Raw genomic sequence first — 23,981 nt, 5'->3', positions numbered from 1 at the left:
TGTAATGGAACTACTGTGCTATTTAATAAAGTTAAATAAGGCACATATGGAAACACACACATTTGCATGTGCTTATATTGAGAAGCATCCCGTCGGTAGGGAACAAGGACAAAACCTGTGCATACAACATTAAATTAAAAAAAAAAAGCAGTTGCTGACAAAAGGAATAAATTGTCTTTAGGCATAACGAAAAGTGGCAGGATTCAAAGGGGAAAAAGATCCGTCCCGGTCACAAAATGGCAGTTCAGAGTAGGAAAGTAAAGGGTTAATCGGTTACCAGCTAAGCATCGCCCCTATCAGATGATGCTTACAGGAAATCGGCTAACCGGCAGCCCCCCGCCCAGCCATGCTGAGCTACGCGCAAGAGGCTGCTCTAAGGTTAACTGGTTAAACCCAGTCTTTAGCCAGTTCACATTTTAAATGCTAATTAAAATCCCTGGTTCAGAAGGGCTTGTTTTTCCTTCTCCTTTAGGAGTTTCAGTCTTTTGCTCCTTTTTCCCACTGAGGGCGCCGATTCTCGGAGGCCTTTGTCATAAGCAAAACAATTGTGGAATGGGAATCCAAGGCGCCGAACTCCACATCCCTGAAACCCAGGCAGAGTTTACACCCTGTGGTGTACGTGACAAAGGGCGGGCAAGGATAGGAAGAATTGGACTGGTCTTTAGGAGAACAGCAACAAGCCGGCGAACAGAGAAATAAATAAACAGCTCTGCCCAGTTTTGGTAGGATAGTCCCCATGTCTGTATCAGCTGCCCCTACCTCCACAGGCCCTCGATTCAGAATCGCTTACCGAATATGGCTTTGTCTGCATGCGAGCCGGGAAAAATGCGCATGTGCGCATGGAAAACCCTAGAGGGGAATGAGACGTTGATGGTACCCCCGGGCCTCCCCTTCCAAGTCATTTCCTGAGCACTTGGCCTTGGGAATATGCCGGCACAGTAGATTCCTTTCACCTCATGTGGTACGTCGGGGCATTAGGCTCCCTCCACAGAACCGTCTTTGGAAAAGCCGTCTCCTTTTGCGGGAACGAGGGGCTCCTGGAAATGTCAGACGGGGTCGGGGTGGGCGAAGCGGGACAAATAGGCAGTGGTTTGGAGTTCGGCACAAAACTAATTCACTGGGCTCTCCGTGCAGAGAGCCAGCCTAGGCCTGTGCACTGTGTAGGCCCTATTTTGAGGGCTTCAGTGAGGCCCAAGCGGGGCCTAGTCCATATGCCGGGGCTCGGCATAGCAGGGAATCGCTGTGATGAGATGTTTCAGCGTGATGCAAGAGGGCATGGCCAGCTGAAGACCGAGCTTCCATTCAACGCGGGGGTTTCCTTCAGCCCCTGGCATTAGCAGCTGTAAGGGGATCGGCCATAGCATGACGGGTCTCTTGCCTGAAGGAAGACTAGGACCGCAGGGAATCAGGCAGCTCCTTGGGAAGAGGCCAACTCACAGCCCCGAGACTTTCTGAGTGGCTGGCGAGTCCAGCAGTCTGGGTAGAATTATTACGGGCGAGCCAGAGAGCCTGTTTCTGGCAGAGAAGGCCCAAAGCACACAGCCTGATCCGATGAGCAGGCAAAAACCGTAGCCCATACTCCAGGAAGCGATTACCGGCGCTTTAGCACCGAACCATTCCCACACGGTTCGGTAGCTCTGAGGCCTGGCGTCCTGCCGGCAGTGTCCAGGAAAAAGCTCTGTGGGAAAATGTGGATCTAACTGTCTTAGGACAATTGCTGCAGGTTCTGCTCGTTGGGGCCCAAAGTTGTGTCTGAGGGATCTGGCCAGCATTGGAAACAAGAAAGAGGCCTGGGAAGGGGATGGTACCAAGCCGTCCGACTTGCGAGTCAGGTGGAGAACACCACCCTGTTTAAAAAACCCATTCTCCTGAGATTGGAGAAGACACACTAGGAGGAAGTACTAAGTGTCAGGATCCAGGTGAGTTGTCGAAACGTGTCCTGCTCCCCCACACCCCCGCCAGCCATTTCCCCAGCCCATTGACGCATCTCTGGAAGTAGCTGGGGAAAGCCAGTCATGTGCTTGACTACGACACATGTAGGGTTGCCAGATACTTTCACAAAAAATCCCAAACATGGTGGGGGAAAAAAATTAATTGAGCAAAAAAAACCCAGGAGACCAAAGTTGTTGAGCAAAAAAAAATGCGGCAGGGGAAGAATGTCCCCACCGGCCTTCCATCCGAGGAAAACACAAAATACCAGACATTTTACATGTCCAGTATCAGCTAGCAGGAACTGAACAAGGTGCCCAAATTGTCAGTGTAATTTTCCTATTTTAATCCCAAGAAGAAGCTAAAATCCTTCTTGCTCTCCAAAAGTAAACAAGCGCGTTTGCACTAACGAGGCCGCAATTTTTTTCTAATCAACAATTGCCAATTTATCAAATCCATAGACGTGGATAAAAATAGGTTGGTTTTGATAAATCTTGCTCCTCCACACAGTTATGAAATGGTCAAAACAAAAACTATGTGGACTTACTCTTAAACCAAACATTCTGAATTTTCAATTGGAAAGGACTTGGTTTGGAAATTTAAGCTCATTTAGTTTTTAAAAGAGGGAAGGGGAGGAGGAAAGGTCAAAATCAAAATGAAACATTTCAATGGCTCCAAACTGACTTTGATGGATTGATTTCCGGATCTTGAAAATATGAGATTTAGCTTTTTGATCCCTATTTGAGACAGATTTTTTTTTTGGTCTGAAATCTCAAAAATGTTCGTGGGATGGGAAAAACATTTCCCACTCAGCTCAGGTTTGCACACAGGCCAATTTGGAAAGTCTGCCTCTCCTACCCCACCTCCCTTTCAGGTTTAGACTTCTAACCTGCAGTTGCAACCCTACGGACAAACCTTATGTGTGCACATCAACTACAGAATGAACCTACAGGAAGTCAGAGCCTTGAAGGAGAGAGATGGATCTGGATAAAAAACAGCTAGTGGGGATCCCCCCCCCCCCCATTTCGGAAGAAGGCAGGTTTCTCACTTCTCCACAGGGCTGGATTAAGACATGCTAAGGCCTTAAACTATGTCAAGTTTAAGAGGCCCCATAAAATAATTCACTTTTTTTTGGTGATGCTAACAGAAAGGACAGTGAAAATAAAAATAATCAAGTTTTATATTTGCATGTATACGAGCACACAGGTGAAGCTATAACTAACAACTAGTCATTTTTTGTAGTTAGAGCCCCTCATAATCTGAGGCCCTACAATGTAGTTTACTTAGCATGTGCATAAATCTGGCATTGCTTCTCCAGAGGTTAGAAGAACAGAGGGAGAGACAGCACCTTGCTGCTGCAGTGAAAGACCTTTTCCGTCTTTATGTTGGAACCTGATGTTCGAAAAACCAGATCTGGCTTTTTCTGGGCTTGGTAAAGCCTCTGAGTTACTGAGGAACCCAGAGGGGAAACTGAGGCAGGGTATTGCCGCACCACCCCAGCCACAACGGGGCACAGGGGAGGTGTCTGACCCTGTTATACTTCCAATAAACCATCCTAATGAGAGTTTGAAAGCAGAAACATGAATAATGGAAGGCTATCACCCTAAGTTACAAACCGTTTTTCCTGCGTTCTGCTCTGGGCCTGGTGCAGACTCGGGCTAAATGACCACTAGGGACCAGCAAGTCACCAAATCACTACGTATAATAAAATAGAAAAGCAGCTCTGTGCAGGAGAAGACAGCAGTGTTGCACAGATTTTATCAATAACGTAATGGAATTCCTACAGCCCAGCTAAAATGGTTGCCATGGGCTTTTATGACAGATTTACTATCACTGTAACCTAATGCGTCATAATATGTATCTTCATAGTCATTATTGTTTTACAGTGTTAACTATAAGTCAACCACAACTTTACGACCAAATTTGTAGCATTACTACAATGCTCCGGAAAGACTCGGGGAATTGGAAACAGGAGAACTCATATGCTCTCCTAGAATATTGAAAGAACTCTACACGTCTGTTCTTTCCTTCCCTTTTGGTCATTTCTTGGAGAACAATTTTCGTGGTATGTCTGCTGGCAATTTAGGAAGTATTTTGCTCCGAGTCGGTATTTAGAGCTGGATGAAAAATGGATTTTTTTTCTGGCAGCATTTATCAACTCTTTTTTTTTTTCCAGCTTAAATTGTTCCTCAAAAGTGTCCAATCTTCACCAGTTGGAAAATGAAAACAAAGCGGTAGGATGGGTGGTTAAAAAAGCCACAATCACTAACCACAAAATGTTGGGGTTTGTTCAGGAAAAAAAAATTGGGGGGGGGGGGGAGTCCTTGGAGTGATTCTTTTCTGTGAATAATAAAATCCGTTTTCCAAGAACTTTCAACCAGTTCTTGTACTGAACCAATGCTGTTGTAGAGGCGGTAGGGTATTGATTTTTGGACGAGACACCCCACCCTGCAAGACCACCTGTATGTGCTTCTATGCCACAGCCAATAGAACTCAGAGCTGAAATGAAACATCCCTCAAGGTACACGTACACCTCAGACCCCCATCCCCTAGGTCTCCTTCTATCACAATCGCAGCTCTGCCAAGCTACTCCCAGCTACACCTAACATGGTGAATGCAGCTGGAGTGCATGCAGATAAACTCTGGAATTCAGCTCTATGGCACCCAAGACAAGCAACAGCATGTTTCTATAGTTGTTCTACGTGGCTTCTTATGATTACACCCTTCTTCCCCCTCATTGAGCCATTTCCAGTGGCTATTGCTGACTCCAGAGGGCAGAGTTAAGGTTGTTTTGTGCAGGTAGCGTGTACTTCATTGCCTGGTTTTCAAAGGTCTGAAGGTGGCCAACCCCTGGAAGGGGATCAGGTACCACTGGACAACAAGTTTTGGGGGCAGTTAAGAATAATGACCAAAGGGGAACATGGCACAGAAATGCAGGACTGGGAGGAACTTCAAGAGGTCAGTAAGTCCATCCATCAGCTCTGACGTAGGACCAAGTGTCTCTGGATACACCTGCACAGGTACGTCTTCTCAGAAGGAGCTTTGCGGTGTCCTAGAGAGATGTCCCAGGAAGCTGTGTGGCTTTGAGAGACGCTTGGTCCTCTCTCCTGGCTGCCAGGGGGCCAATTCACAAAGTCAGGTCTCTCCAGGCCACCGAGGCAGACCTCCCTCCGAACCAGGGCCAGACTTACCAGGAGGCGAACTGAGGCGGCCGCCTCAGGTGCCAGGCTGTGGGGGGCGCCACGAGGACCCAGAGTGTAGAAAATTGTGCCCGATGCTGGTGCCTATGTAGGTAGCAGAGCAGTGCCATGAGAGGAGCAGAACAGGAAGGAGGCAGAATTGAGACCGTTCCGAGTTTTGGCCCAAGTGAGGGGGCGTCATTTGAGCTCCCCACCTCAGGTGCCGAAATGTTGAGGGCCGGCCCTGCACCGAACGGAGACCAGAGCCCCGCTTGCCTCGTGCTCTGGTGCTGCAGCCAAAGAGAGCAGGCAGGAGAGGTGCAGAGACAACCTGGGCTCCTGTCATGACCATCAGAGTTAGCCAGCAGCCTGGGAAATAAGGGGTTAACTATGTCCCTTCCCTAAGCCAGGTAGATTCAGCCAATAGGAATGCAGGTAGGAATTTCAAACCGGGACAAAGGAATTTGGGGGGGTTTCTCTCCTTTGTCCCTGAGCAGTTTGCTCTCCAGCTAGTGAGGGGGTTCAGACAGAACGTCTCCCTCCAAGAAGAGACGCTTCACTATCTGTAGGTAGGATAAGGTTAGAGAAATCCGTTCGGTTGTATTGTTTTACGGTTTGGGAGATGGCATCTGCTATCTGTGCATTTAAAAATGGGTTTTGCTCTCCTTTGAAATTAAGTCTTGGCCCATGGGGAGGGGGGTTCCCCCAGGAGTATATTAATTGGTGACTTTTCCCATCTAGTCATTATGCTTGCAACAGGAATATTGTGCTGATAAAAGTTCTTTCTCTTTGCTTTTATTAACCTGGGATTGGTTAATTTTGGTGTCCAGGTTTTTACTCTAGGGCTGAGATTTCCCAAGTGATCTCTCCCCTGATTTTCTTATCATTACTTGGGTGGTGGCAGCGGATTTTAATTCCCCAAATCTAGGTTTTTAAGATTTTGGGGGAAGTTTTATACCGAGGCCTGGAAAGATCAGGCTTTGGGGGTACTTTGCTGGCTCCCACTTCTGCATTTATCATGCCAGAGTGGGGAAGGAGCCTAAACAGCCACTTTGCTTGTGCGAAGGCTGCCCCCGACTATCCCTGGCCTTCCGGGGGGACCAGCGGAGACCCGACACACCGCCGCATCCCTGTGGGACACATAGCAGCCGTGCACTGCTGCTAACCGGGCAGTACAGGCATCTGCCGCGCTAGTGCCATGGGGCGTACAGAGTAAGGGTGCAGGGCTGAGGGCTCCTCTTCCCAAGGGGAGGTTTAATGGGTTAGCAGTCGCAGGAGAACGTGACCGCGGTTTCAGGGGAGTGTTTCCGAGAACGGAGGCTGCATTACGGTACACGGTTCCCCAGCACACACACACACACATGCCAGCCTCTCCCCAGAGTGGGCGCATTTCTACTAGGAAGAGGAATGAAGGAGCCAGTCCTTGGGCAAAAGGGAGAGAAACGTGAATAAAACTCAACCTCCTTTGCACTTCCTTCTGAACTTGCACGCCCCCTTCTTGAAAGCTGCTCTGCTATTCGGAGACTTTGCTCCTTCTTCAGTAAAATGCTGTGCGGCCAACGACCCTGCCTCGGTCATGAGACGGGCGGGGGTTGCGTGTCCCTCTGGTGAGATCGACGGGTTCCTTCTCGTGGGCCCCGGCGAAGGTTAATTCTCCTGGCCTGCAGGAGACACCTGTGGTATCTAGGCCGGGCATCCTTCAAGGAGCACGTTTGCCTCGTGGTTCTGCCCTCTGGAGCTTAGAGGCTAGCACAGCAAAGAAGCAAGGAGGCTGTTTCCCGAAGAGCCGCTGTGTTTCTTTCCCTTTCCCGTCTATTAAAGGCTGGCGGAGAAAGCTCACCGTTGTGAAACTCTCGGGGGCAGGCAGGCTTGAGTGAAGACTTGGCCCTTCTATCTCCCTCATCAGCTGCTAATCCCTTTTCATTGCTTTCTTTCCCCGGCAAGCCTTTTCCATCCCCTTCATATCCTGAGCGCTGAGCCTTCCCTTCCCGGCGCGGCCCCCCGGCCTCTCCTCAGAGCGGGGCCTGCAGTCAACGGGACATTCCAGCGCCATCCGCGGGGAAAGAGGGAGCTTATTGTTGTCTGCGGACGCTCTCTGTCCCTGAGATGGGATGCAGCCAGACACATGCGGCCGAGCCCTCCGAGAGCAGCTCGCACGGCTTCAAGCACTGGCGAACCCAGACATGACCTCTAGCTGGAACATGAGTCACCTCCACAGCTGGAACCAGCCCTCCCGGCACGCGTCGTCCCTGCCTAGCCTGGAGCTCACGGGGCCTGTTTAAGTAGGTAGGTAACAGGATTGCTTTCTCTGGGCGTAGGGGGACAGGAGGAGGAAAAATCACAGAAATGTAGGGTTGGAAGAGACCTCAAGAGGTCAGCTCCTCCAGTCCCTCATCTGCGGCAGGTATAAGAAGCCCGTGTCGGTGCCGTTTCCCACTCTGACACTCCGAATGCAGAAGACGGGGGCCCACAAAGACATTAAATACCTTGCCTCCATAGGCTCTGCTTACAAAAACAATTCCCCAGAGTCACAGATGCACTGGTGTGGAGATCCCCGGCCCCCCAAAAAGCCGCCACCATCAAGTGATTTCTCCCTAACAACCAAGAGGGAACACTTGAATTCAGCGGCAGATTTAGGGCAGGGCGAGCAGGGTGGCTGCCCCGGGCCCCGCGCTTCCCGAGGCCCCGTGCACGCGCTGTGTCACAGAAGGGGCCCCGTGAAATTTCGCTGCCCGCGGCCCCAGAGCACTCTCATCTTCCCCGCTTGAATTCCTTCCCAGGGGTACCCCCGAGCTCTTTTGCTCCAAAAGAGCTTGAAAAAAGTAAGAGAGAAACACACGGGAGTGGCCTGAGGCCGGCTGCGGCAGCTGGTGCCCCAGGCGGAACGCGTGATCGGTGCCCCCACCTGCACAGCCGTCAATGAGCCGTCAATGGGGTGGCACCATCATCGGGTGCCCCGGGCGCCCCATGACATCATCACTGGGCGCCGTTGAAGGCGGCGTCCTAGGCGACGGCCGAGTCGGTCTATAGCCATGGACCGCTCCTGGAAACACGCCGCAGTCTCTGGTAGCTGACCGCCCCGTCTTAGGCAGGCAAATACACACACAGAGCCCCTGTTCCTTTCCAGGACACAAGAATCAAATCATCACCTTAAAGAAAGGTGATTTTTTATTAACAAACAAAAGATATGCTTGACACAGCAGACTTGGCTGCTAGGCGTTACAGAGCAACTAAGTAAAACAAATTAAAACACAGAGAATATCTCTGGGAACAATTCTTAGGCTATATCTACACAGCAAAGCTTTTGCTCAAAAACAACTGCTTTTGTGCAAAAACTTGCAGAGTGTCCACACCTCAAGCACGGTTTTTGCCCAAGAAAATGTACAGTGAATCGACAGAACACAGGGAGTTTTGCAGTATAGGTATTCCTCTTTCTATAAGGAATAACTCCTTTTTGCACAAGAGCTCTTGCGCAAAAAGGTGTGTGGGGATGGGAAACAAGGTTTTTGCGCAAAAACAGCCTATTGGAAGACGCACAGGTGCTCTGGTGGCCATTCTGTGAATGGCAATCAGAGCTTTCTTGCGAGACAGCGTCCATGCCGCCTGGACGCTCTCTTGTGCAAAAGCGCATCGTTTTTGCCAAAAGCTTCTTGCGCAACAAGCCTGCAGCATAGACAGAGCCTTAGGGAATGGGGGAAGGACAGCATGGATCCACACTGAGAAGTTTAAACCAAACTAAAGAAAAATACCCTGATCGCGACTAGATCCACTTGCCCCTCTACTCACGATCCGTGCTGATCTGTACTTCAAGGCCCAGTTCACCCAGTTCATGTGCAATATTTCGTATCGGCATGGTAACGCTGAACCCTGCATCTGCTCTCTCCAGCCCTGTTCTTAGAAATCACTCCAAGGAAGAGCAGACCAGGTATCTCGATCCAGTTCAGATTTCAGTGCTGCAGGCACGTTGGTTCTTCTAGCCCCCTGCCAACACCCTTGCTAGCTACCTGCGTTTAACCCCGTCATCACCGGGTGCTGGCCAGCACTCCTCCTAACCATCACAGACTGTCCGGCCGGCCCCGCCCACACTCTGCCCCCAGCCCCGCCCTCCTTCGGCACATCTTCCACGTGCCGCCAGCCCTTCCAGGGCAGTGGAGGCTTGGGATGGATGCTGCCTGCACTCCAGGGCCAGGAGGGACCCATACCAAGTGCCCTCCACGGACCACCTAGCCTTCCTCTCCCCTGTTTTCCAGCTGGAACCTCCTGGGCTAGGGGAGGGAAGGCCAGGGCCGTGAGCTGCCCACTGTGAGAGGGGTGGCTTGCTTCTACAGTGGGTGGAAGGGTGCTAGTCTCTCCTGGGGACCCGGGTGGCAGTGGAGGGGTCTCAGGCAGAAGGAGCAGGCTGGGTGTCTGCCTCCCCCAGCCTCAGTTTCTCCCGTTGCCCACGAGTATCACGCAGGGTGCGTCTACACAGCAGCGTTATTTCAGAATAGCAGCCGTTCTCCCGAAATAACAATGGGAGCGTCTACACGGGAGGCTTAGTCCGACTTCTGTAAACCTCACGCCACGAGGAACAACGCCTCTTCTGAAACTGCTATTCTGTGGACTGGGTGGGTTTTAGTAAAATCCCCAACTTCAGGAGTCTGGTAATCACGTTCATTTTTGTTTACTCTGTGTCTTTTAGGAGTCTAGTCCAATGGGACTTAGGAACCCAAGTCCCGTAAGTGCTTTCAAAAATGTGGTCCTTTGTGCCTCAGTTTCCCCAGCTATAAAACGAGGATAGTGGCAACGCCCTACTTCACCGCCGTGTTGTGAGGCTAAATGGTTACATCTTTCTTGATGGTGGCAGCAGGGTAACATTGCTTTCTTTCTTAAAACCCAGAGCCTTCACACACAAGCACCAAAGCCCAAGAAGAGACAAAGCAGGCTGCTCTGTAAGGCCCAGAGGAGCAACCCACCCAACATGCTGTAGGCTGGCTCTTTGCAAAACTGACCGATCTCAGACTTCCCTCAGAGTCCCCGAACCTGCAAGTAGGACCAGAAAACCCCTTAGGAATCAAAGGGACAGCTTAGCATTAAAAAATAAAAATAAAAAATCAGTACATCACTGTGCCCAGATACCACGGTGATGGGAGCTGTACAGGTACCAAGACAGACTCCTTTTCAATGTGAAATCTATCTATAAAGCCACGGCCAAAGAGCAGTAGGTGTAGTGGGGATTAGGAGAGGTTCCCCTCCCCCCATCCTTGGGTGATATAGGAGAGTAAATACACACAAATCTAGTCATAAAATGAATGGAGGCTGCATTAAATCACAGGTCATAAACTTCCAGGGGTTTGTGGCTCATTTCGTTGAAGCCATGCAATTTACCAAGGAGAAGCATAATCCACAGCAGCTGCCCCATTGCGACCCCCGCCTCCGCCTTCCTTATTCACGGGGGCTGAGGCGAACCCGGCCCTGAAATCTTCAGAACTGAATGAAACATCAAAACTTTTATAGTCCAGAGGCGCTCGCCGGATCCAGGTAGGAATCAGAATGTCAGCAGCGAAGGGTTTGATCTGATCTCAGCGAGGGGGTGGTGTCGGGGATGGAGAGCTGCTCTTTCAAAGGCAGGCCTCCTGCTAGCGCCCAGATCGGCTACCACGTAGGACCAACGCTGATGCAGCGGCCATTCCGTGGCCCTGGAGGCAGGGTTACCAGTCTCGGCTGGTGCAGTCGGGGGGTGTTTCACAAGCCAGTACGTTGGCAAGGTCTCCCAGAGGCCGAGCATGGAGGGGGAAGGATCCGATCTTTTAACAAACACAAATTCCATCAGTATCTCTGATCGGGCCCTTTTGGCCACTGCAGAACAGCCTGGCGTCCTTACATTCCCATCTTTCCCCAGGACAGCCTGTGGTAGTAAAGGGGCGTGGCCTTCCACGGAGAATCCCAGCACGGATGCCCTCTGCTGGCAGAACCGGGGAAGTTTCTGCTGCCTGGCAGGAAGCAGAAGGGCGGAGCCTCTGAAGGGAACAGGAAGTATAAGAGATGGGCCCTGTGGCTTTTTATGGGCCCAGCCACCAGAGGAGGAAGAACCCTTGAGCAGGAAGACTGCCCCTGTCTCTGGGCGCACAGACAGCAGACTAGGGAGCTCAGACCAGCAGTGAGGATCAATTACGGTGGGCAGTGACAACCGTGCTGGCAGGACGTTGCTAATTCCCCACTACAGAGCCAGTAACAGAGCCAGAGCAGCAAAGGGGCGTGGTGTTCCACAGAGAGTCCCAGCATCGAAGAGCCTGACCCCTTCAACATGAAGGCCTTGGGGGGCCCCACTGACTACCTACCCACAGGTACCACCCTTGGGACCCACCAGGTAGCTAGGCACCGGACCGCCAATGACTTTCCCTGGGCACTGGGCATTCAGATCATGGGTTTTCCCCAATAGCAGCTCCTGCGTCATGAAAAGAGAACCGTTCCACTTCTTAGCCACGCACAGCAGGAGAGTCAGAGGAAAGGCACCTGTTCCCATCCAACAAGCACGGTCTTCTTGAGCTGCCTCTTGAACTTACAAGGCAAATTTGGAGCTTCTGTGGTCTATTGTCCGTTTGCCCAACCGCCTGGTACACGAGCTGCAGAACGGAAGATGTTTCTGTTGCAACACACAATGAATAGGGCCGTCTAGGTATTCATGCTAAGGACCACCTGCACCGGAGAGGGAATTTGGCATGGTACGTACTGGGAGAGGTGCCACCGATTTACCTTGGAAAACTCGCTCCATCTCTTCCAGAGAGGCAATATATCCTCTCTGTGCTTGCCAATGGGATTGATACAGTATCGGTTAAATGGGGCTGGTCGACTATTTACTGCAGTGTTGTTGGGAGGCTGAATTAATGTTTGCAAAGTGTTCAGATGTCGGTGACTGAAAAAGAAGGTTTAAAACAAAGTGAAAGCAAGTGCAAGTTTTACAATCTAAGATACAGTGGTCTGGTGGGGCCAAGGGTGGGTTAAAGGCTAGTAGTCTACCAGGCCAAGAATGAGGTTAACAGTACTTTTTTCAGGCCCTTGATCTGCTAGGTAGAATCGATATGAAACTCTTTTTGCCCGTTTCCAGGAATCTGTACTGTTGGTGATGAGAGAGCAGTAGGTAAAGGATTCCCCAATAATCACGGTGCTGCCTAACTCCTGGTTTGTATTTGCGAGTGCCAAACTGAAAGAACTCCTGTTCCCAAAGCTTTGCTGCCTGACATTTCCAATTTCCGTTGCTCATCCTTCTCCTGACGTATTTGCCTTCATTTGCTGCTGGCTTGCAGTGCAGGGGCCGGTGAACATCTGGATCTCATGTGTGGAGCTGTCAAGGTCTGGAGAACCGTTGAAGGCTCCTCATCTTCTTCCTTGTCCTCTTCCTCCCCTTCTTCCTTTCATCCTCAGAGAATCCCCAGCTCTACTTCGTTCTCCATCGCCCATTTTTGCTGGTAAACAGGGTGAACCCCCAAAAGGTTTGGAACTTCAGGTGGAATTTTTAGAGGGCCGCACAGAGCTAGTTGGCCAACTCCCACGGAAAGCCAATGGGAGTTGGGCACCTGATTTCGCCCCGTTACAAATGCCAGTGTCAACCATCTTCAGCAACTAACCTCAATAAACTAGGGCCACAAGCTCTGAAAAGATTTGTGAAGAAAATCCCGCCATGTTGGAAAAGAACGAGTATAAATTGCTGTTGCAGCAGGGAAGTAAATGAAGCTAAGTTGAGTTATACCAGCTGAGAATCTAGGTTTGTGAAATCACAAGGCTATGTAGGGGCCAAATCCATCACTGATGTCAGTTAGTTGACTTCAGTGAAGGCATGTGGCAGGTTGCAGCAGCTGGAAATCTGGCTCTTCCAATCATATTATGTTAACTAGGTGCAGGCCTGGCTGATAATCAGGGATACAAATATCCCCTAACATTGCAAAAGTTTGGATCCAGATTCCACATTAGTAACTCAGACCATCTCTACTTCTACATCATTATAAGTTGCTTCAAAATAACACGACTTGATTTCCCCTAAGAGGATAAACAAGCAGAACACGCTCTTTATGATAAAGCCAGCAATAAACTCACGAGGCTAAATAAAATCTCGCCTTTTCATGAGGCGCCGATCGAGAAATGCTTCTACACATGTTGGGTTTTCCCCCTTTCAAAGGATTTCAAAACATTGGGAAAATGCAATAAAAAACCCAGATGCTGCAGTTGTATGGACTAAAGCATAATGAAACAGCTTAAATTAAAATTACTTATGCAACCTTAACTCTGCCCTTATGTGTGCAATTGCCATTATCTTTATTTACATAATTACATGCCTTTTTTTCTCCTTGCACATCCTCTGCTGCATTTAGTGCACAGGTTGTGCTATGCAAAGTGAAAGAGGTAGAGATATTTATGTCATTTATCGCGATAACGTCATGCCCACTAAAAGCACTTGTCCAAGGCTATAGACTAACACTAGTGCTAGCCACATGTAATGTGTGGCACAGGGATCTTGCAGACGTGGGCATCATTTGGGGGCACTTTCTATTCACAGCGACCACATGCCAAATGTGAATTGATAACCAGCTTTATGAAAAGTGTCTCGAAGAAAACAGCCCCATTGGTATGAATGATGGCAAGTTTCTACAGACATATACAAAGATGGAGGGGAAACCCCTCATGTTGTGAAAAATTTAACTAGACTAACTAATGAATGGATAGTTTTTAGGCTAGTCTGTAGCACTAAGGTAACTCCCAGCATTCCTTTCTCTATGAAATTTGCATATGGATTCACATTGGTCTTGATGTCAGGCTACCATTCTGCTAACAGTCCAATCAGAATAGTTCTAGCACAATGCAACATCCATTCTAACCCATTGGTTCACCCAGCACTAGTTTCTACAGACCAGCGGCTCAGCTAGTGTAAGTCATCCTAGGAGGATCAGATCCTACACCAAGGCCAGATCTACACTCAACCCGGAAGATGAGCTTAAGATACGCAATACCAGCTACATAAATAACGTAGAGTTGACATACCTAAAGCCAAGTTTGGTGCCATATTCACAGTGGGAGGTTGACAGGAACAAATGCTCCCGTCAGCTTCCCATATTACTTGTGACCACCGGAGGTGCCCTCAGTGTTCGATTTAGCAGGTCTTAACTAGCCCTGTTAAATCAAATGCCAGAAGATCGATCTCTAGCATGGAAGTATAGACGTGGCCGGAGATCAACTGAAACCAGAGCCTATTTGAAGAAGGGCAGTGTCAGGAAGTGCTGTTCCCTCTTGTGGACACCACCATTTATCAAAGCAGATAAGCTACCGCCTGCCCAGCTCTTTAACAAAGCTGTTGTGTGGCTATCTTCAAGAGCAAATCTGTGTCTGGCAATCAAGCAGCTGTGTGAGCCTCCAATATAATTTCCGGCTGCTTATCAGGTCAGGTGAGCCTTGCTAGTTGAATTGTCCACTCGTGAGATGGTTTTGAAATTCTTTCGGAGAAGGATGGCCAGAAGAATTTCAAAACCCGGTGACAAAGGGAGACAGCTGGACTGCAGTTCATTTGTAAATTCAAGGCTATCAGCTTAGGACTGAATAAGGATCTGGGCTAGTTAACACACTACAAAGGCAATTTCCCCTCTCTGGATATTCACATCTCCATGCCCAATGCTGTGAACGAGCTACTTCCGCCCTGATTTGGTGAGCTTCATTAACATAAGTAACTTCTTCCTTATATATACACCCCTGCCTCTGTGATTTCCACTCCACTCCATCTGATGAAGTGGGTTTTACGTAAGAAAGCCTAGGCCCAAATAAATCTGTTAGTCTATAAGGCAACGGTGGGCAAAAGCCATTCGGCGGGCTGAATCCGGCCTGCCTAGGGTTCCGATCCGACCCGCGCGGCTGTTCCAGGCCCTGCCCTCTTGCGCGTTGCCTGGGAGCTGGAGCCATGCGAACCTTTTCAACTGCTTCTAGTTAAAGGGTTTGCACCTTCCCTGCTCCTGTCAGGAGACGCAAGCCCTTTAAATAGGAACAGGTGAAAGGGCTCAGGTGTCCCCAGCTCCCAGGCAACATGAGAGGAGCGAGGCCAGAAGCAGCAAGGCCTTAGACAGAAGGGGCGGGTCTTTTAAATAGCAGGAATTGAAAGGGCTCGCAGCTCCCATCTCCGGCTAAGGTGATGTCCGGGAGCAGCAGGGGAGATGCGAGCCCTTTCAACTCCTGCTATTTAAAAGCCCCGCCCCTTCCATCTAAGGCCCCGCCCCTTCCGTCCAAGGCCCGCGACCACTTCTAAAATTTTGGAAGTGGCTCCCGCTCAAAAATGATTGCTTACCCCTGCTCTAAGGTGCCGCAAGTCTTCTTGTTGTTTCCATGTGGACTGGTTTATCCGCGTTAGTTAAACCAACATTTTGAGGATAGTTATGCAGTGCAAGAGGCTCTGCTATGCTTTGGGGTGTAACCTATCCCAATCTCTGATAGACATTTTGCTAAGTAGTGTGGCTCATGCCACTTCTAAAAGCAAGCATTTAAAATCAGCAACTGGAAACGGCTCAGTCTTATTCAGTAAGTAACTGCTTTCCTTCAGCGGGTTATAAAACTCCCATTTGGAAATGCAATCAGCTTGCTCTCGTTATGCATCATGCCGTTATTTTGAGTGATAATGATAAAAATTGGAGTACCGTTTACTGAACCTTAAAAGATTATGCCGCATAATCCACAAACCTTCCAAAACTAACATTGTTCTAAGAAACGGGCAACTTGTAACACACTTTCTTCCCCTCTGCAAAATTTTACATTCCCTCCATCTCTCCTTCCCCGGTATCAATCAGCAGCAAAGACAAGACAAATGAACTTTTAATCAATAACAGCTACTGTTTCTTGTAGTAGGACTGTTTATGATTTCAAAAGGGGAAAAAAATTAAATCAATCCTGATGTGAACATTTTCCCATTGAAAAAAAACCAAAAACAAATAGGAGGGTTTTTTTTAACTATGTTTTTAAAAGGCTTGAAAGCAAAATTAATTTTAAATTGTTTTTAAAGTATCTTGCCTACAGACGGAGGCACGTCGTAGGACAGAGGAAAGGGGTCCAAAGTCTTCCCAGTAAGTATTTTAGCACAACCATATGATCTGTACATATTTCATGCGTGTTGCCATCTTAGAAATCAAAGCTTATTTAACCACATGTGATGTTATCTTGCCTTTCATGAGATATTTCCACCCTTCACTCACAATAGATGCGACAGAATTTGGAGTGAAACGTCTGGAGTTACTTTAAACAGTCCGCGCTTTCTTAAAACCGGGCAGATGCATTGTGATAATTATTGGGATAAAATTATATACTTCACCTGAGACAGGACAAAAGTGAATTGTGCTGTCCCGGATGTTTTAAACAGGATTTTTGTGCGTTAAGCCACACACACAACATTCATTCTGGTTTGATATACAGAGGCCAAGGTTTCCATATACTGATGGCTGCCATCTTGGCGACATCCCTCATAGCACCTCCTGCCCTCCATGAAACAGCTGTTTGGTGGCGCTCGGGATGCTCTAGGAGGGAGGGAGAGGAAGTGCGCTCCAGACAGGAGATGGGGGAAGAGGCGGGGTTGGGGTGGGGCATTTGGAAAAGAAGAGGAAAGGGTGCAGGGCAGCAGCAGAGGAGGGGCAAGAAGTGACAGGGCAGAGCGTTAGGGGAAGGGGACGGAGTGGGGGCGGGGCCAGGTACCGGGGGACGGGCAAGCACCTCCCAGGTAGACAGGAAGTTGATAGCTATGATGATCGTGATTGGTTCACACCCTCTCTGAATCAGACCCACACCACACCTGTGCTTAGACCTCCGAATGGGACTTCAGCCTACGTCGAAATGCTTTGATGAACGGGGATCCTAAGTTAGTGGCCCAAATTCAGAGACACTCAGCTGCTCCCGTTACCATCCGTGAGAATAGTTGGGTGTTCATGGACAGGCTCCGAGTTTAGAGAATTTTGGCTACAAGTTTGATGTACGGGAGACAGGAAGATTAGGGGACTGGATGCAACTTGCGTTGCTTGTGATTGGTTAGGTTTAAGTTCCTTGGGTCTAGGCTGTTGGAGATCAGAGACAAGCCCAAACGGCCAAGTTTTGAGTCCAGATCCATTCTTCTCCAGACTCGGGGACAGTACCGATGGGGAAGGGTCAACCTAGCTCCCTGTTGAGAAAGGAGCCAACGTGATAAGTTTGGGTCCAGATCCAAACTCTCCCAAAGCCTGAGGGTGGGCAGGTCTCCCTTGAGTCCACATCCGTCACCCGGAGTTGTTCCCATTGGATGGCAGTTTGGTGCAGCAACACTTCTCACTTGGGTCACCATTCTCAGTCCCACTTCCAGAGGGCAGAAACACACACCACAAAACCACCCTCAGAACTGGGCACCACCTGGCTCGCTGGGCGGCCCCCTCAGACGAGGAAGAACTAATGTCTCCCTCACCCCCGGCCAGATGTAAAGCCATCGAGGGGTCAGCATGGAGACGCTCCCCTTGCTGGTTCATCGATTGAATTTAAGTATCTGAGGGGCATTCTTGGTAGAAGAGAGGGAATTTCTACCTTCACGGCCTAGCCAACTCTGCCTCTCTTTGGACTGTCAACAGAGCGAATAGAGGTCTCCCATGTTGACCGTCCGGCCCTAAATTCACCACAGAAAGAAAACAGCCCTGAGGGAAGTTGAAACGTTCCAGGCGAGCGCTCAAGGCAGGGGCAGCCTGGCTTGCGGGCTGCAGCGTCAGCTCTTCCGCTCCTCTTTGATGACACCTTAATGGTGATGGTATTGGCATGAGGCTGCATTCCGGGCCCAGCCCCACCTTTCAGGCATAGTCAGCAAAAGGGGATAAAAGGGGGAGGGAGAGATGTTTTTTCTTTCTTGGTTTTCCTTGTCGGCGTTCTGTTGACAGGCACATCTGCTGAAGTCATCACCCGATTTCGGCTGCCTCTCAGAACCGGAGGGAGAAACGTAACTCTCCCCAGCCTGCGTACACAGATCTGCTGGGCTGCAGAGTCTTGGCTGGAAGTCGTTTCCTGCCAGGCGTCTACCCACGTCCCATCCCAGAGGTCTTTTCCGCCCACTTGTCTGCTTCCCCAAGGCCTTTTTTCAATATTTCAGAGCTCACCTTTGGTGCCTCGATATTTTCAGCGATTTTTTTTTCGGTCAACAGGTTTGAGGTGTGTGGTGTTGTCAGTACCCTTCGCATTAAATACCCATGAGCAAGTCCATCCACGCCAGCTTGCCATTATGTGACGTGCCATGAGAAAACTCGCCATAGTCTAAATCCACGTCTCTCCCAGTGTCCCCTCTCTCTCGCTTTTCTTTCTGTTTAGCTTGCCCCCTCCTAACTCAACAACCTCCCCTACCCCCCCACACACATGCAAAAATTGTGGAATCAACATGACATGGGCTGCTATCATAGAATCATAGCACACTAGAACTTGAAGGAACCTCGAGAGGTCATCGAGTCTAGTCCCCTGCCCTCATAGCAGGACCCAGCAGCATCTAGATTGTCCCTGGCAGGTGTCTATCTAACCTGTTCTTAAATATCTCTAGGTATGGAGATTTCACAACCTCCCTAGGCAACTTATTCCAGTGTTTAACCCCCCTGACAATTAGAAAGTTTTTCCCAATGTCCAACCTAAACCTCCCTTGCTGCAGTTTAAGTCCATTGCTTCTTGTCCTATCCAAGAACAATTTTTCTCCCTCCTCCTTGTGACACCCTTTTAGATACTTGAAAGTATCATGCTATCATGTCCCCTCTCGGTCTTCTCCTTTCCAAACTAACCGAGCCCAATTCTTTCAGTCTTCCCTCATAGCTTGCGTTCTCTAGACCTTTCATCATTCTTGTTGCTCTTCTCTGGACCTTCTCCAATTTTTCCCCATCTTTCTTGAAATGCGGTGCCCAGAACTAGATACAAGACTCCAGCTAAGGCCTAACCAGCGCAGAGTAGAGCGGAAGAATGACTTCTCGTGTCTTGCTCACAACACTCCTGTGAATGCATCACATGGGTCAATCCGTTGGGTTGTTCTGCCACATTCCTCCAGGTCAATCTCGTCTATTTACACTGTCAACTCTTTAGAGCAGGTGCAGTCTGCTACTCCATGGTCACACCGAGTAGCCCTATTTGTGACGTTCTCTATTATACTCAAATGGTCTTTTATCTTGATTCACAGTCAAGGCCATCTTCTGTCTGCGGGAGGGGCCCTGGACACCTCCAAGTGGCTTCGGTCGTTTGTCTGAATTGTTCTGCAGAAATCTGCAAGGGAGGCCGCTGACAGCTCCGGGAGACGTTCTCATTCCTTTGTTACAGAGGAGATATGGGGAGACAGAAAAATTAGTGGCCAGGTCTTCAAAAGTGGTCATGGATTTGGGGGCAGGAGGTTCAGTTTTTGGGATGTTTAGCCTAAGACACCTTCCTTCAGCCGAGGGAGCTAAAATTCAGGCATCCAAAAAGTCAGGATGGAGGGAAATGTGAGGAAGGCACTAAAAGGTTAACAACATAGTTCTCACGGCACTTGGCAGCTGTGCTAATTATCCGTCTCGTTTTCAGGTATTCCAAGGACAGCCTTCTTCTCTGTCGCCATCACCTCCCGACGCCTCGGGACACAATCCCCACGGCTGTTAGGTACATCCAGCAGGGGGAAGGTCCCTCAGCATCTTGCAGGATAAGGCCTCCAGACAACACACCACTTTTTGTTCCTACTTGCCTGACTTTGCATCTGGCTGAACAAAAACGTCTACTGCTCAAATGCACCCAATGTACTGAGCAATCCAGATGAGTGTGTATAACTGGGGTCTCCATGGTTATGTACCGCTTCCCCAATTTTTGCTGCCTACAAAATTTACCAGCAACGCTTTTGTAGTTTCTTCTGGATCGCTAATAAAAATATTGAATAGCATTCAAACACATCCCTTTGGACTCCCGTAAGAAATGCCCTCAGCGAATAACAATTCACCATTTTCAGGGACTATTTGTGATCAGTTAACTTGTCTCTAATGCATTTAGTGGGACTGCATTGATTTTATAGCATAACGCTTAAAAAAAAAATCAGCACATCTACAGTTACCTTACCCACCATGTTTGTAATTCCACCATAAATGATAAAAAGTTTGTTTCACAAGTTCTATTTTCCCAAAAGCCATGCTGACTTTAAGACACACTCATTTTGTAACAGCCTTTCCATGATTTTTCCCATGATTGATGCAAGACTAACCAGCTTATCATGTCTCAGGTCATCCTGTTTCCTCCTTTTCTAAAACGTTCAGTCCAACATGAGCTTTTGTGCATTCTCTTAGAACGCCCAGTGTTCCACGAGGTTCAAAAAAAATCAACATAAATACTTCGTACATCTCCTCGGCCAATTCTTTTAATGCTCTCCTGCACTCACGCCCCTTCCCGGACTCTGCCCCCCCAATCCCCTGCCCCAGCTCATCCAAACTCCCTCTCAGACTCCACATTTTCTCCGGTTTCCCAGCCCCCTACCCATAGCTCCCTTCTGCACCCGACTTCCCTCCTAGATCCTGCACCCCCTCCATAGAAAAGTGTAGTCCATGACCATTTACCAAAATCTTGGAGCAGCCCCCTCCCCATCCAAAATTATTGCCCACCCCTGTCCTAGGACACCCACCAGGCTGCAGTGCTTCTCATGTTGGCTTTCATGGTGTGATGAAGACCCAGGGAGAGTGGAAACGGTGCTGATCACCGTCTTGGGGAGCCATAGAGAAGGTCTCCGGCTTGAAAGGGTGTCCAACTTTAACCCATTTCAGAAGCGAGTGGGATGCAGGTGGACTGGATGAGAGACTGGGGTGAGAGGGGAAGGGGCGAGGAAGGGGTTAAACTGGGCGGGGGGAGGAATCCTAGCCTGGGAACTCTTTTGTCCCGACTTGCCATTCACGAGGGAGCAGACAGCAGGTCTTTAGCGTGGCCTGGAATGGATGGCCCAGCCCCACTCCAAATATACTAGAGCATGCCGATTTGCATCCAATTAAGTCCAGTTGCCCATGCTGGCGTGGCCCAGGACAAGAGCTAAATCACAACCATCCGTCACACCTCCTCCTCCTCCCCAGCGCAGGTTCATTAAGGCCTTTCCCCAGCGAAAACAGCCTGCGTTTTAGGCGACTGTTGAAGCTTTTGATATTTTCCACTCTGCGTGTCAAGGGCATTTACAGTTGGCGTCAGACTGTTCTGTCAGTCTGAGGGAAGCACTTTGAAGTGTTTGTGGTATGGGCCACATGTGCAGTCAAGATGTGCCTCTCCGGCTCCCGAGGTCCGTGCTCCGCTCGCATTCCCAGCCTCACGTGACAAGGAACAACACTGCTTAACCCTTTCCCGCTGCGCCGGCCGCCTGCTTGGGGAGAGACGGGGCGGAGCGGATGTAGAGGGAAGCTGGCGGCCGGCTGATGCGTTTCGACAGCCCCGACCTGAAACGTCGGCAACTTGCTGCTCTTCGGAACACGGTTTGGTTACAATTCCATCCCCCTCCCCAGCAGAAGCCAATCGAAGGCAAAGGCATACATGGTTGCCTGGAAACACAGCACAGCTGGTGCACTTGCTGTGGAAAGGACCATTGAGGGGCCCGCAGGATCTGGTGGCCACTTGCAAATGGAGGACCCCAAGCAAGCCCAAATGGCTCAGAGGTCTGAGTCCAAAAGGCCTCCATTCGGTAACACACGTGGCCACTGGCCACTCAGATGGGGGTGTCACATTAGTGCTGCACCCATTGGGGGGTTGCCCCAAAAGTTGGTACAAAGGGGGTCATGTGAGGTGTCAAACGAAAGCTTACTTTCTTCTGATTCTATATATGCTACTCATGTAATTGTGGAATGTCTGTGTGTGGAGTTATAAATATGGACTCTGTGTTGATGCTGAAAAATTCTCTGTCTGAGGCAGAGCAATGGGCCAGGACTGTTTGCCCATGGACATGCTAATGAGCAAAGCTCCAGGGAACAATGGACCTCTGGAGGCCAAAGACACACCTGGCCACTGGCCACGTGACTCCCTCCAGCTTGGAAGAAGCCATGAGGGGATATACATCTGCCATGTGGCCGACACCATCTGGGTGCTCAGCTCAGCTCTTCATCCCAAAGGCAAGAGTGCGGGGATCGAGGAGCTGGAAAGAACTATGGACCCATCCTGACATAGAATGTACACCAAAGACTTTTAAGCCAGAAGTTATAACATCTCTGCTAGAGCCGCCATCGAGAACTGGGAGATTCGATGCACGTAACAACCTTACTCTCAGGCTTTTCTTTTTTGTAGTAATAAACCTTTAGGCTATGTCTAGACTGGCATGATTTTCCGCAAATGCTTTTAACGGAAAAGTTTTTCCGTTAAAAGCATTTGCGGAAAAGAGCGTCTAGATTGGCACGGATGCTTTTCCGCAAAAGCACTTTTTGGGGAAAAGCATCCGTGCCAATCTAGACGCGGTTTTGCGCAAGAAAGTCCCGATCGCCATTTTCGCCATCGGGGCTTTTTTTGCAAAACAATACCACGTTTTCTACACTGGTCCTCTTGCACAAAAGCATTTGCGCAAGAGGGCTTTTGCCCGAACGGGAGCCGCATAGTATTTCCACAAGAACACTGACAATCTTACATGAGATCGTCTGTGTTCTTGCAGAAATTCAAGCGGCCAGTGTAGACAGCTGGCAAGTTTTTCTGCAAAAGCAGGTGCTTTTGTGGAAAAACTTGCCAGTCTAGACTCAGCCTTAGAGTTTAGATGCTAAAGGATTGGCTCAGTGTGATTTGTGGCTAAGATCCAGAGTGTAAATTGACCAGGGATCTATGGCTGGTTTCTTGGAACCAGAGAGAACTTGTTTGGGGAAGGTGAGATTGGGTTCTAAAACCCCTCACTTGTGTATGCGGCCCAGGGCCATCTGGGGCATGGGGAGAGCTGTTATGTCGGAGGGGTTTTGCTTGTGAGGCTTCTGGCTGGCTAGGCAGGCTGCTGAAGTGCTCTGTGGGACTGGTTTGTGGCCTATTTGGGAAGGTCTCCAGTCTGGGGGCTATACAGAGCCCCGAATTTGAGCAATTCGCCCTGAGCGGACGCCCTCCGCGGTGCCCACACCCGGCCCGGTCCGTCCCAGGTGGATCTTCCACGACAACAAAAATGCCAGCAACCTGGGCAAAGGTTGTGTGATGCCAGGAAGCCTTTCCCAATAAGGTGCCCGAAAGCAGCCCCAGAATTCGTGTCTCCTTCTCTGGGCCAGGCCAGCGAGCGGGGGGAACGTGTCCTGATGGCCCTCGGCTGCCTGCAGGGGGCAGGCAAGCCAGCCGCAAATGCATGGAGGCGGCATGCGCTAGAATAAATGGGAATAAATCGACCTGTATCGGTTTAGGACTCGTATCCACACCGGGGATGGAAGGGCTCTCGAGAGATGATCAAGTCCAACCCTCTGCACGGTAGCAGGGTTAAGAAAATCTCAGTCCTCGCTGACAGCCCCACCTCATGCCAATAAAGCCGAGCGTTGGAGACAGCCGTGCTCTACGCTGCACCTGTAAACACCAGGACCACGGGGAAAATTTGATTTTTGACTGGTCGGTACAAAGCCCTTTCCCTCGGGGCTGCCTCTCAAACAAGGGCAATACACTCGAACGACGGCGTCCCCACCAAACAAAACTTCCCCGGCCTCCAGCAGCGGGGCGCAGGAGAGGACCCCCCTTTCCTGGCTACTTCTCAAAGATCAGGGCTGCCGATTGGGGAGGGGGGGAGGGTCAGCTGCCCCGGGGAATGGCAATTTAAAAGGGCCTGTGGCTCCCAGCTACTGCAGCAGTGGATGGAGGTCCGAGCCCTTGAAATCACCATCAGAGCCATGGGCCGTGTGAGGCAGGCAGCACTGATGGCCTGAGTCGGGGAGGGTAGCCCTCCAGCCCCGCCCCTTCTGTCAGAGG

The 23,981-nt window shown here is 49.8% G+C and overlaps 1 long non-coding RNA gene across 1 annotated transcript; it reads left to right on the top strand.

Annotated features, from left to right (window-relative positions):
* The first annotated feature begins 5,579 nt into the window (after positions 1 to 5,579).
* LOC102446426 (uncharacterized) lies at positions 5,580 to 23,712 on the top strand. Its single transcript, XR_012906060.2, has 4 exons — positions 5,580 to 5,677; positions 7,053 to 7,394; positions 16,120 to 16,180; positions 19,644 to 23,712. It is a non-coding gene; the product is annotated as an uncharacterized LOC102446426 (long non-coding RNA).
* The last annotated feature ends 269 nt before the right edge of the window (positions 23,713 to 23,981 follow it).

The sequence above is a fragment of the Pelodiscus sinensis genome, chromosome 9 (genome assembly GCF_052426305.1).
Source record: "Pelodiscus sinensis isolate ZL-2025 chromosome 9, ASM5242630v1, whole genome shotgun sequence".
NCBI lineage: Eukaryota > Metazoa > Chordata > Testudines > Trionychidae > Pelodiscus > Pelodiscus sinensis.
Note: the sequence above shows the minus strand (reverse complement) of the source record. Positions and strands in the feature narration are given on the sequence as shown.